The sequence below is a fragment of the Callithrix jacchus genome, chromosome 21, assembly GCF_049354715.1.
Source record: "Callithrix jacchus isolate 240 chromosome 21, calJac240_pri, whole genome shotgun sequence".
Taxonomy (NCBI): Eukaryota; Metazoa; Chordata; class Mammalia; order Primates; family Cebidae; genus Callithrix; species Callithrix jacchus.
The window spans coordinates 7356295-7367738 of NC_133522.1; positions in this window are offsets into that span (position 1 = coordinate 7356295).

Genomic DNA, 11444 nt, shown 5'->3' on the forward strand with positions numbered 1-11444 from the left:
AAAATAATCCTGCTACTAATCACTTCCGTTTGGCAAAAAGTTAATTTATCAGGCAACTTTTATTTTTTCTGGCATCAAAATGGTAGAAAGTACTTTAAGAAATTAGTAAATACTTCCGCTTCCAGTTTACCATTGCCGAACCATGAGAGTTCTCTCTTCACTCTTCCTAAGGTGTCTCGCCATGAAATGTGCCTCTGAGTCTCCTAGCTGTTTCTCTCTCTCTTTTTTTTTTTCTTGTTTATGTGTGAATTGAGTTGAATTATGTACCTGTGATATGTCATGATGCAAAGATACTTCTGGTAACAGACCAGCTAACCCCCTAGCACTGTGAAAACTAAAACACTAAAACTAGGAAGTAGAACAAGACTTGGATGTGATGTGTGATTTACGTGATATGTATAACATTACTTTTAACAAGTTACCCTTGCATTATGTTACTTGCTTTCAGTTGTTTTTATGTTTACCATTTAGAGTTAATGCTTTTTAGCTCTTCCTTGCTTAAATGTTGGAATCAGATAATTTAAAAGCCCATGTCCTCAAGTTCTTCGCTAAATTTGAGTAATATGCAATCAATTAGTATTTATTGAGTCTCTATCTCTGACACTACTCTAGCCACTGGGGGATACAGTAGGAAAAATAAAAATCCCAGCCGTCAGTGAGCATACATTCTAGTTATTATTCATTGTTATCATATAGTGACCCGGGGGTAGGGAGTGGTTAGGGAGGTCTTTGTCTTTTCTAGGCAACTCCTTTAAGCATTTATCTTAAGACTGGTTGCCAGTAAATAGTTACCAATGGTTCATCTGGATTCTAAGTCTTATTTTGTATAGGAAGAGCAATACAATTACAAAATTTGAAGATTTTTAAAAGATGTCTGCCTATCCTTTGAAAATCTGGTAGTCTATATAATCTATAAAATATCAATTTTCAGAATCTATTAAGTGATAGGGCTGAACAATTTAAATGCCTATGAAGTAAGAACCTGCCACAGACATTTTACTGAAATACAGTAAGACAACTTTGTTGAATATCTAATACCAAGATAGTCTCTGGTAAATCTATTCACTCATTAATGATTATCATAATTCAGTCTTCTGGGTTAGTATGTATATTAGATGATATACTCTTCAGGCTGGGCACGGGGGCTCACGTCTGTAATCCCAGCACTTTGGGAGGCTGAGGTGGGTGGATCAGAAGATCAACAGATCGTGACCATCCTGGTCAACATGGTGAAACCCCGTCTCTACTAAAAACACAAAAAATTAGCTGGGCATGGTGGTGTGTGCCTGTAATCTCAGCTACTCAGGAGGCCAAGGCAGAAGAATTGCCTGAACCCAGGAGGCAGAGGTTGCAGTGAGCCGAGATCGTGCCATTGCACTCCAGCCTGGGTAACAAGAGTGAAACTCCGTCTCAAAAATAAATAAATAAATAAAGATGATATTTAAAGATGTCTATAAAGATGATACTCTTCAAACTTTTCTAACATAGCAGGAATCAGTGTGTAATAGACTTTGTTTTTATATTCCTTTTTCCTTTTAGAATTTTTTCTTTTTACCATGCTTAGGTAGTACCTACCTATTCAATAATAATGATGATAATATGATGATTTTATATATTTTTAATCTAGCAAATTCTACTTTTATGAATATATCCTACAGAAATAAAATAGCAATATATAAAGATACATGTAAAAGGAGATTAATTTTAATATAATAGAAACAACTGCAAATATTCTGAATGTCCTCAGTAGGGCAATGGTCAAAACATTATAACACATCTATATTATGAGATGTTTAAGTGACTGAAAAGTATAGATCAGAAGAGATGTCTATAGTAATTGCTAGTTTAAAAAATTACGGTGTATTTTGTCACTTTTGAAATAAATAGAACAATGCTATATAAGTGCAATATATTTGTAACAGATGAGCAGACACACACAGAATATTAAAATCACAGACAAGTGGTGACATTGAATGGGGCAGGGGAAGAATATTTATCTGCTTTTTTATACACTCTCATATGATGGTTATTTAAACCAATTATATATATATACACATGAACTATAAGGCAGACTTTTATTGAAACCTGTTTACACAATAGTTATATCCAAACTGTAAAGAATAGCAATATGACGTAATTCATCTATCATATAAATGAAAATATTAAATCATTTTAATTCTTTAATTTTCATTTAAGAATTTTAATTGAAAAAATATTTGTAAATATCTTTTTTTATTCTTTTATATAATTTAGTTGACATTTACGAAGTCATTATTTTTTCCAAGTCATTCATTACTAAGCAGGTAACTGGGTAGGGGGGTTGACTTTAGTATCCCTGCATTTTTACTCTAAAAATAATTTATGCCTTCTAAATTGTTTGCAGTAGTTGTATAAATTACTCCACTGTGCTTTAGTAATGCCAATAACATAAATTCAATCACTGCTAAATCCCTGTAGCAAAATCTGTTAGTTAATGGGAATAAGATCAATGGCATAATCATCAGGTAATTCTTTATAACACACCAATTTCTATATGCCACCTTAATTTCCTTTTTCAGAAAACCGGTATCAGATAAGGATTGGAATTTGGTGCCTGGTAATCGTTTGTCATCTTCCTCTCCAGGAAGGTTGCTAATTCAGCATTCACAGCCTTTTGAGTGTTGTTTTCCTGCTGAAGAATCGCCTAGGACCGCCTTACAATACTAGTTCACTTACTACTCACTGTAGTAATAGTAACACAACACAGTCAAGGTGGCTTGGTTCTTCATACTAAGGAAGTTCTTAATCTTTCTTTCTGAATCTGTTCTTAATCTTTCTTTCCTATGTTATTTTGTTCTTTCTCTCCTAATGCCTCCTCCTCTCCCTTGTAGATTCTAAATGCTGCACCTTTGACCCAAATTTTTAGGGGGATCCACAAAATGAAGCAGATTTTGTGATTCAGTCTTCAGATACTGCCAGAATGCTGCATCTAGCATCTTCATCAAGACATACGTGGTCATGTTTCTGGATTCTACATTTCTATAGAAATAGATTTTACATAAAATTTTTTTGTCACTGTTGTTAGTCAATTAATCTTAAACTCATTAGCTGAATATTAATATGTCTGTTAACATTGATTTTTGTCTTTAACTGCTATTAACCATGAAGCTAATGCTATATTATATATATGATCAATTTATCTGTTTCCTTAAGGCTATATAAAGTATCAATGTATTAGCATTAGCCTGTCTTAGTCTGTTTTCACACTGCTATAAAGACCTGCCTGAAACAGGATAATTTATAAAGAACAGAGGTTTAATCAACTCGCAGTTCCACATGGCTGGGGAGGCCTCAAGAAACCTACAATCATGGCAGAAGAGGAATCAGGCACGTCTTATGCAGCAGCAAGCAAGAGAGAGCATGTGAATGAGGAACTGTCAAACACTTATAAAACCATCAGCTCTCGTGAGAACTCACTCACTGTCACGAGAACACCATGGGGGAAACCACTCCCATGATCGAAGTACCTCCCTTCCTTGACACATGGGTATTATAGGTCCCTCCCTTGACATGTGGGGAATATAATTTGACATGAGATTTGGGTGGGGACAAAGAGCCAAACCATATCAATGCTACATTTAGGAAAGAACTAACATTTACAGGTATGTTTTAAAATTATATTAAGCATACAATGGTATCATTTTATTTGCTTCTGTATTCCTTTTTTTTATTGCATTTTAGGTTTTGGGGTACATGTGTAGAACATGCAAGATAGTTGCATAGGTACACATATGGCAGTGTGTTTTGCTGCCTTCCTCCCCTTCACCCACATTTGGCATTTCTCCCCAGGCTATCCCTTCCCAGCTCCCTGCCCCCTGCTGTCCCTCCCCTATTTTCCCCAATAGACCCCAGTGTGTAGTACTCCCTTCCCTGTGTCCACTTATAGGCGGGTGTTCTCATTTTTCATCACCCACCTATGAGTAAGAATATGTGGTATTTCATTTTCTGTTCTTGTGTCAGTTTGCTGAGAATGATGTTCTCCAGATTCATCCATGTCCCTACAAAGGACACGAACTCATCATTTTTGATTGCTGCATAATATTCCATGGTGTATATGTGACACATTTTCCTGTCCAGTCTATCATCAATGGGCATTTGGGTTGGTTCCAGGTCTTTGTGATTGTAAACAGTGCTGCAATGAACATTCGTGTGCATGTGTCCTTATAGTAGAATGATTTATAGTCCTTTGGATATATACCCAGTAATGGGATTGCTGGGTCAAATGGAATTTCTATTTCTAAGGCCTTGAGGAATCGCCACACTGTCTTCCACAATGGTTGAAGTAATTTACACTCCCACCAACAGTGTAAAAGTGTTCCTATTTCTCCACATCCTCTCCAGCATCTGTTGTCTCCAGATTTTTTAATGATTGCAATTCTAACTGGCATGAGATGGTATCTCAATGTAGTTTTGATTTGCATCTCTCTAATGACCAGTGATGATGAGCATGTTTTCATAGGTTTGTTGGCCTCATGTATGTCTTCTTTTGTAAAGTGTCTGTTCATATCCTTTGCCCATTTTTGAATGGGCTTGTTTGTTTTTTTCCTGTAAATCTGTTTGAGTTCTTTGTATTCTTATTAGATAGTATATTTTTGCTAAAGCCATACATTCACATAGTTTAAAAATCAGATAATGCCAAATGACATAATCAGTAATCCCTGCCTCACCATTCACCTATTTTAAACTCTTTTTGCTATTTCTTCTGATACTTACTTTTAGTTTTTATTTCCTTTCTTTTTGGAGATGGGTTCTTGCTCTGTCACCCAAGCTGGAATATAGTGGCACAATCATACCTCACTATAGCCTTGAACTCCTGGGCTCAAGATATCCTCCCCTCTCAGCCTCCTATGTAGCTGGGGCTACAGTCAAATGCCACCGTGCTCAGCTGACTTTTAAATTTTCATGTACATATAGACAGAGGATCGGGGGGTCTCGGTTTGTTGCCCAGCTTGTCTCAAACTCCTGGCTTTAAGCTGTCCTCCTGCCTCTGTCTCCAAAAATGCTGGGATTACAGGCATAGGCCACTGTACCTGCACTTACTTTCATAGTTTTAAATAATAGGCTTATAATACATTTTTATATTATCAGTTTCACACATGAAGCTTTAAATGAAGATTTTGTTCTTCTCTATTACATCCCACATTTTCCTCACTATAGGATTTTTATGTAGTTAAGATCAATAGACATTATTTCGGTTTTCATGTAAATGATTGTTCACCATCGAACCAAATGGTACACTGTGATTATTTCCCTTCTCATACAACTTTTCTTAAAGCTAATGATTTTATCTTTGCTTTGCATTCTATTTTTTTCCAAATGCATCAACAGATATGGCAAATACCTATAAGGAATCTTTCCAGATGCTAACATATGTCAAATAAACTATAAATTTCTTTGTATTTTTTTCCTGAGGCCTCCCGTCTCAGCCTTCTTTTTTTCTGCTTAAATCTGAACTTATTTTTCTGTAGGTCCAATACACTGGTTATCGTGGGATGTGCCTCATTGCTTTCCTGGCTAGAACCTTCCTTTTCTGTATCCCAGGTCCTATGTCTTGCTTAATCCATTGCTTGGCATAAGCACATCCTCCAAAAGCTTCCTGAGGAAAACTGTGTTAAAGGGCTATTTCTTCATATCTTGTGTGACCAAAAATAGCTTCATTATTCCCTGATGATTAATTAAAAGTTTGGCTGAGTAGGCTGAAAATAATTTTCTTTAGGAATGTTGAAGGCATTTCTCCATAACTATAAATCACAGTGCACTATTTGGTGTTTTGGTGTCTAGAGTTATACTAAGAAGTGCCGTGCTTTTCTCAATATTGTTTTTAAATATATAATATGATTTTATACTATTTGATATTATATTTATAACACAAATATTAACCACCTCGAAAGGAGCAAAGCAAAGAGATATCCCAGGATGACTGCTGTCTTAGACCTGCAGAAATATAAGTTCAGATTGCAGAAAGAGAAAAGAGGCCTGAGAAGAGAGACCTTCAAAAAACTGACTGTGAGATATACTATGTTATATTGTATTATTGCTCTGATGACATACTCTCGTACCCTAATTTTATCCACTCTGAATTTCTAGGACATCTTTATTCTTTTCAGAGCATTTGTTCTTAATAGGGTCCCATCGTAGGTCTATGATTACAATATATTCTGCCATCTCTCTGTGACTATTAATTACAGTTTTTTAAAGCTTTCTTCTACTTCTGCATCATCTCTGTTTCCTCTATTTCTGACCGCTCGTTTAGTGTGTCTCTTTCCTATTAGAAACATTTTATTTTCCACACACATCCTCATTATGACTTTCCCTGTGGACCAAATACATTAAAAAGTGAGAAGAAATTCATACTTGCCTTAAAAGGAAAGAAACAAACCTATGAGCAGATAAGACGTCTTGAGGAATTTCTGGACAAGGGAAAGTTGATTTACGAATGATGATAAGTAGATTGTATTAGATTGAAAAGCAAGAGAACAAAGAAAATCCAAAGCCCAAGTGCTTCAAAGTAAAACACTTTCTGAAAGAAAACAAAAAACAAAACAAAACAAAAAAACACTCCTGAATTCAGACCATACTCAGAAAAATGGCAAGTGAAAGTAAACGAAAATGGAGTTGTGGTCTCTGCATGATTATCAGGGTAAATGATTGTAAAGCCGACCAGTGTCTTGCCATACTTCTTACATATGCTAAACAGAAGGCAGCGCTGTTTAATGGTTTAGAGGAGAACGTGAAACCTATAAACTACACTGTAAAAGAATGAACTGCTTATTATCACTAATATAGCTTCTACTATAACATAGAAAGGCCCAGAAAACATTATTCCCAAAGGAATTTGTGATGTCTAGACTACTGTCAATGAAAGAAAAGAGGCAAATATCTGCCCAACTCCTAAGTTCAGCAAACTCCTTTCCCATCTGTGATGATTAATTGTATGTGTCAAGGTGACTGGACCTTGGGTGTCTGGATATTGGTCAAATATTATTTAGGCGCATGTCTATGAGGGCATCTGGACGGGTTTAGGGCATGTCCACGAGGGCGTCTGGACGGGTTGAGGGCATGTCCACGAGGGCGTTTGGATGGGTTTAGGGCATTTCTATGAGGGCATCTGGACAAAGTTAGGGCATGTCTATGAGGGTGTTTGGATGGGTTTAGGGCATGTCTATGAGGGTGTTTGGATGAGTTTAACACTTGAATCAGAAGACGGAGTAAAGCAGATTGCCCTCCCTAATGTGGGGTTGGGGGACCCATCCAATTGGATGCAGGCCTGAATAGAATAAAAAGGCCGACACTTCCAAGTGTAAGGAGAGTCTCCCACCACCTGACTGCCTTGTGCTGGGACATTGGTTTCTTCCTGCCTTCAAAATCAAACTGAAACACTGGGTCTTCCTGAGTCTCGAGCCTACCAGTATTTGGAATGAAGCCATATGATTGCTTTGCCTGGTTTTCAGCTCTTCAGACTCACTGAAACGACACCCCCACCTCTCTGCTGTCTCCAGCTTGCTGACTGCACCTCTTGGGACTTGTCATCCTGTGTCATTGTGTGAGGCAATTCCTTAAAATGTATCTCTCACCCAGATAAATAGGTCTTTCTCTGTGTGTATACATGTATATACACATACATATCTATATGTTTATATATTTCTGTATAAACAAACAGAATATATATATATATATACAGAATGGTAACTAATACAAATTTTGGCACTAACAGTGATTCTAGAGGAACAGAATTTTAAGGATGAGTTTTAGGCATTAATTCTGGGATTTCTGGAATTGGATCTCTAAGCTGATTAAATTTATAAATGCTAATGATTATATTTTCAGTAGTTAAACGAGCACTAATAGTTTATGACATGGCCTAACAATGGAGATGCACAAAATATCATTATTGAATACTCAACTACTTACAAGAAGCAATAATCTGTTTAACTATGTATAAGATACTTTGAAATATTTTTGGCAAACTAATGAGTATAATGAGATGGGCTGGTTGCTTCTAATGTCATTGAATGAAGTTGAGAAAGAAAAGAAAAGAAAAAGATGAGCTCAGGCATTTAAATTTCCAACTCAAGTGCTTGATAAAAGACCTAAAAGCTTCATTGTATGCCCTGAAGAAGACCCTTAGCTCTGGTAGCTGCAGGGCTGAGATTGCTGAAAATCAAACACAGATTCTCATCCTGAGACTTGATGAATTACAATGCAGTTGAACTCCCAGCCTTCTAAAGTATGAACTGTTAAAGTGAGGGTATTGATTGGGAAGGAATAGGATCCGAAAGTTGGCATGGGCATGTATGGGAAGGCCCTGATAAACTCCAGTGACGCTGAACCCCTCAATGCCAGTGGGGTGCCTCCTGAACCCTAGTAGAAGAAGCCTCTCCACCTTCACTGAGAGTTGTTTCTCTATTCCCATCTGAGAAGATTCACTGCATTACCTGAGGAAATCATAATGGTATCCACTAAAGCGTTGCAGTTGCCATGCAGGACAATCATGAGTCTTCTCAGGATTCATTCCCACCACGCTTCCTTGTTTCTTGGCCCATAAATAGACAAAAGACCCAACATGTTCCTAGAGGTGAGGCACAAAGTGTGGTTCATAAGTTGGAGAGCTACACTCCAAAAGAATTACTTGAGTTTTTAATTTACACAAGAAGACATCCCAGGGGAACACGTGGTAATAGATATTAAGGGATAATAGTGGAAGAAATATAAAGTTGGATAAGGCCATGTTTGTCGATATGAGCCCACTAAGCAGAGATTCTGCGTTTAATGTTGCAGCTCAGAATTGGGCCTTATGGAGGTCAGGTGATCAATGGATTTTTAGTTGATGTCCATCTCACGGTGAGTCCAGTGCATTCCTAAGCCTAGCCTATGGTTATTTCCTCAGTTCCAGAAAGCATCATTGGCATAAATATAAGCAACAGCTGACAGAATCCCCATGTTGGTGCCCTGACCTGTGGATTGAGGGCTATTCTGGTGGCAAAGACCAAGTAGAGTTACCTCTACCTAGAGAAATAATAAAACAAAAGCCAGAGCACATTCCTGAAAGGATTTCAGAGATCAGTGCCCCATTCAAGGGCTTGAAAGATGTAGAGGTGGTGATTCCCACCGCATCCCCATGCAGCTTACCTATTTGGCCTGTGCAGAGTGCAGATGGACCTTTCAGAATGACAGTGGATTATTGTAAGCTTCCCCAGGTGGTCACTCCAATTGCAACTGCTATACCAGATGCAGTTTAATTTATTGAGCAAATGTCAGGCACCAGGGGATGTGTCGTACCTGTCAATAAAGACCATTTGAAGCAGTTTGCTTTTAGCTGGCAAAGCCAGAAATATACCTTCCTGGTCCTACCTCTGGAGTCTGTCAGCTCTCCAGCCATATGTCATAATTTTCTTCACAGAGATTTTATTGCCTTTCCATTTTATAAGGATCACACTGGTCTGTGATAGTATGTTGATTGGACCTAGTGAACAAGAAGCAGCCACGACCCTATATGTATTGGTATGACATTTGTATGTCAGTGAAATAAATCTGACACAAACTGAAGACCCATAAAGGCAAGAAAACAAAAGACAAACAAAATAGGAAAAAAAGGAGTGATCTTCTACCTCAATGGAACTTCTCAGGGTCCAGTGGTGTGAAACATGTCAAGATATTCCAAGATGAAGGATAAGTTGTTGCGTACGACCCTCCTACAAACAGAAGGGAGCCACGATACTTCCTAGGCCTCTTTGGATTTTGGAGGCAATACAGTCCTTATTTAGGTATGCTACCCCAGCCCATCTAGTGAATGAGCAGAAAAACTACTAGTTTTGCCTGAGACTCAGGACAGAAGAAGGTTCTGCCACAGATCCAGGCTGCTATGCAACCTCTCTGCCAGGGCCATATGATCCTGCAATCCGGGGTGTTGCAAGTGTCAGCAACAGACAGGGTTGTCGTTTGGAGACTTCGGCAGGGCCCTGTAGGTGAGTCACAGTGTACGCCCTTAGGATTTAGAGCAAAGCACCGCTATACCTTGCAGGTAACTTCTCTGCTTTTTGAGAAACAGCTCTTGGCCTGCTACTAAGTCTTAGTAGAAACTGATTGCTTAGCCATGGGCAACCGCAAAGTTACCATATGACCTAGCTGCCTGCCCATCATGAGTGGAGAGAAATCTGATCTACTAAGCCATAAAGTTAGGTGTGTACAGTAGCACTCCATCATCCAATAGAAGGGGTAAATATTTAAATCAATCACAAGTTAGTTACATGAATAAGTGGCCCAAATGTTCATGGTCTCCACACCTGCTACATTTCCCTCTGTCTCCCAGCCTGCACCCGTGGCCTCATGGGAAGTTCTCTACTGTCAGTTGGCAGATGAAGAGAAGATTCAGGTATGGTTTATAGATAGTTGTGTATAATATGCTGGCACTAGCCCAGAGTGAACAGCTGCAGCACTACAGCCCTTTTCTGGGGGCTATGAAGGACCATGATGAAGGGGAATCTTCTTAATGTGCAGAATGTTGAGCAGTGCACCTGGTTGTTCACTTTGATTGGAAGGAGAAATGGCCAGAAATGCAATTACATGTTTACTCATGGGCTATGGCCTGTGGTCTGGCTAAATGGTGAGGAACTTGGAAGGAACATGATTAGAAAATTAGTGACAAGAAAATCCGATGAAAGAGTATGTGGATAGACCTCTTTGAATAGGCAAAAAATATGGAGATATTTGTATCCCATGGGAGTGTTCACTAACAAGCATCCTCAGCAGAGGAGGATTTTAGGAGTTAAGTGAACAGGATGGCCTGTTCTGTGGATGCTAGTCATCCTCTTCCCACAGCCATTCCTGTCATTATCCAGTGGCCTCATGAACAAAGTGGCTATGGTGGTAGGGATATGGTCAGGAGGGAGGAGGGCAGGGTCCTGGCAAGGGCCCAACCTCAAGCCTGGACCTACAGCCCTAAATGAAAACAAGTATTCTTGTTTTCACCCCAAAAATTGCCTTTTGACCCACCATGGCACCCTATCCTGTGCCCATTTAAACCCCAAACCCCATGATCCATAAGCAGAAAGCAGCAGAGTGGTGTAGCAGAGAAGGATAGAAGAGACAAAGCAACTGAACATCAAGAGGAGTTCAGCTGGGGGCAGTTAGAGAGGGGGATTGGCTGAAAACAACCAAACTCCACGGAAAGATCATCTTCCCACTCTATCCCCTCTCCAGCTCCCCATCCCACTGAAAACCACCTCCTTCACTCAATACAATCCCCACATTTACTATCCATTAAGTCTGTGTGACCTGATTCTTCCTGGATGCAAGACAAGAATTCAGGATACATTGGTGTGGGAACCCAAAAAGGCTGTCACACTGACTCTATACCAAGTTGTTTAACACTTAAGCTGTCCCCAGTGGCAGGGCTAAAAGAGCAT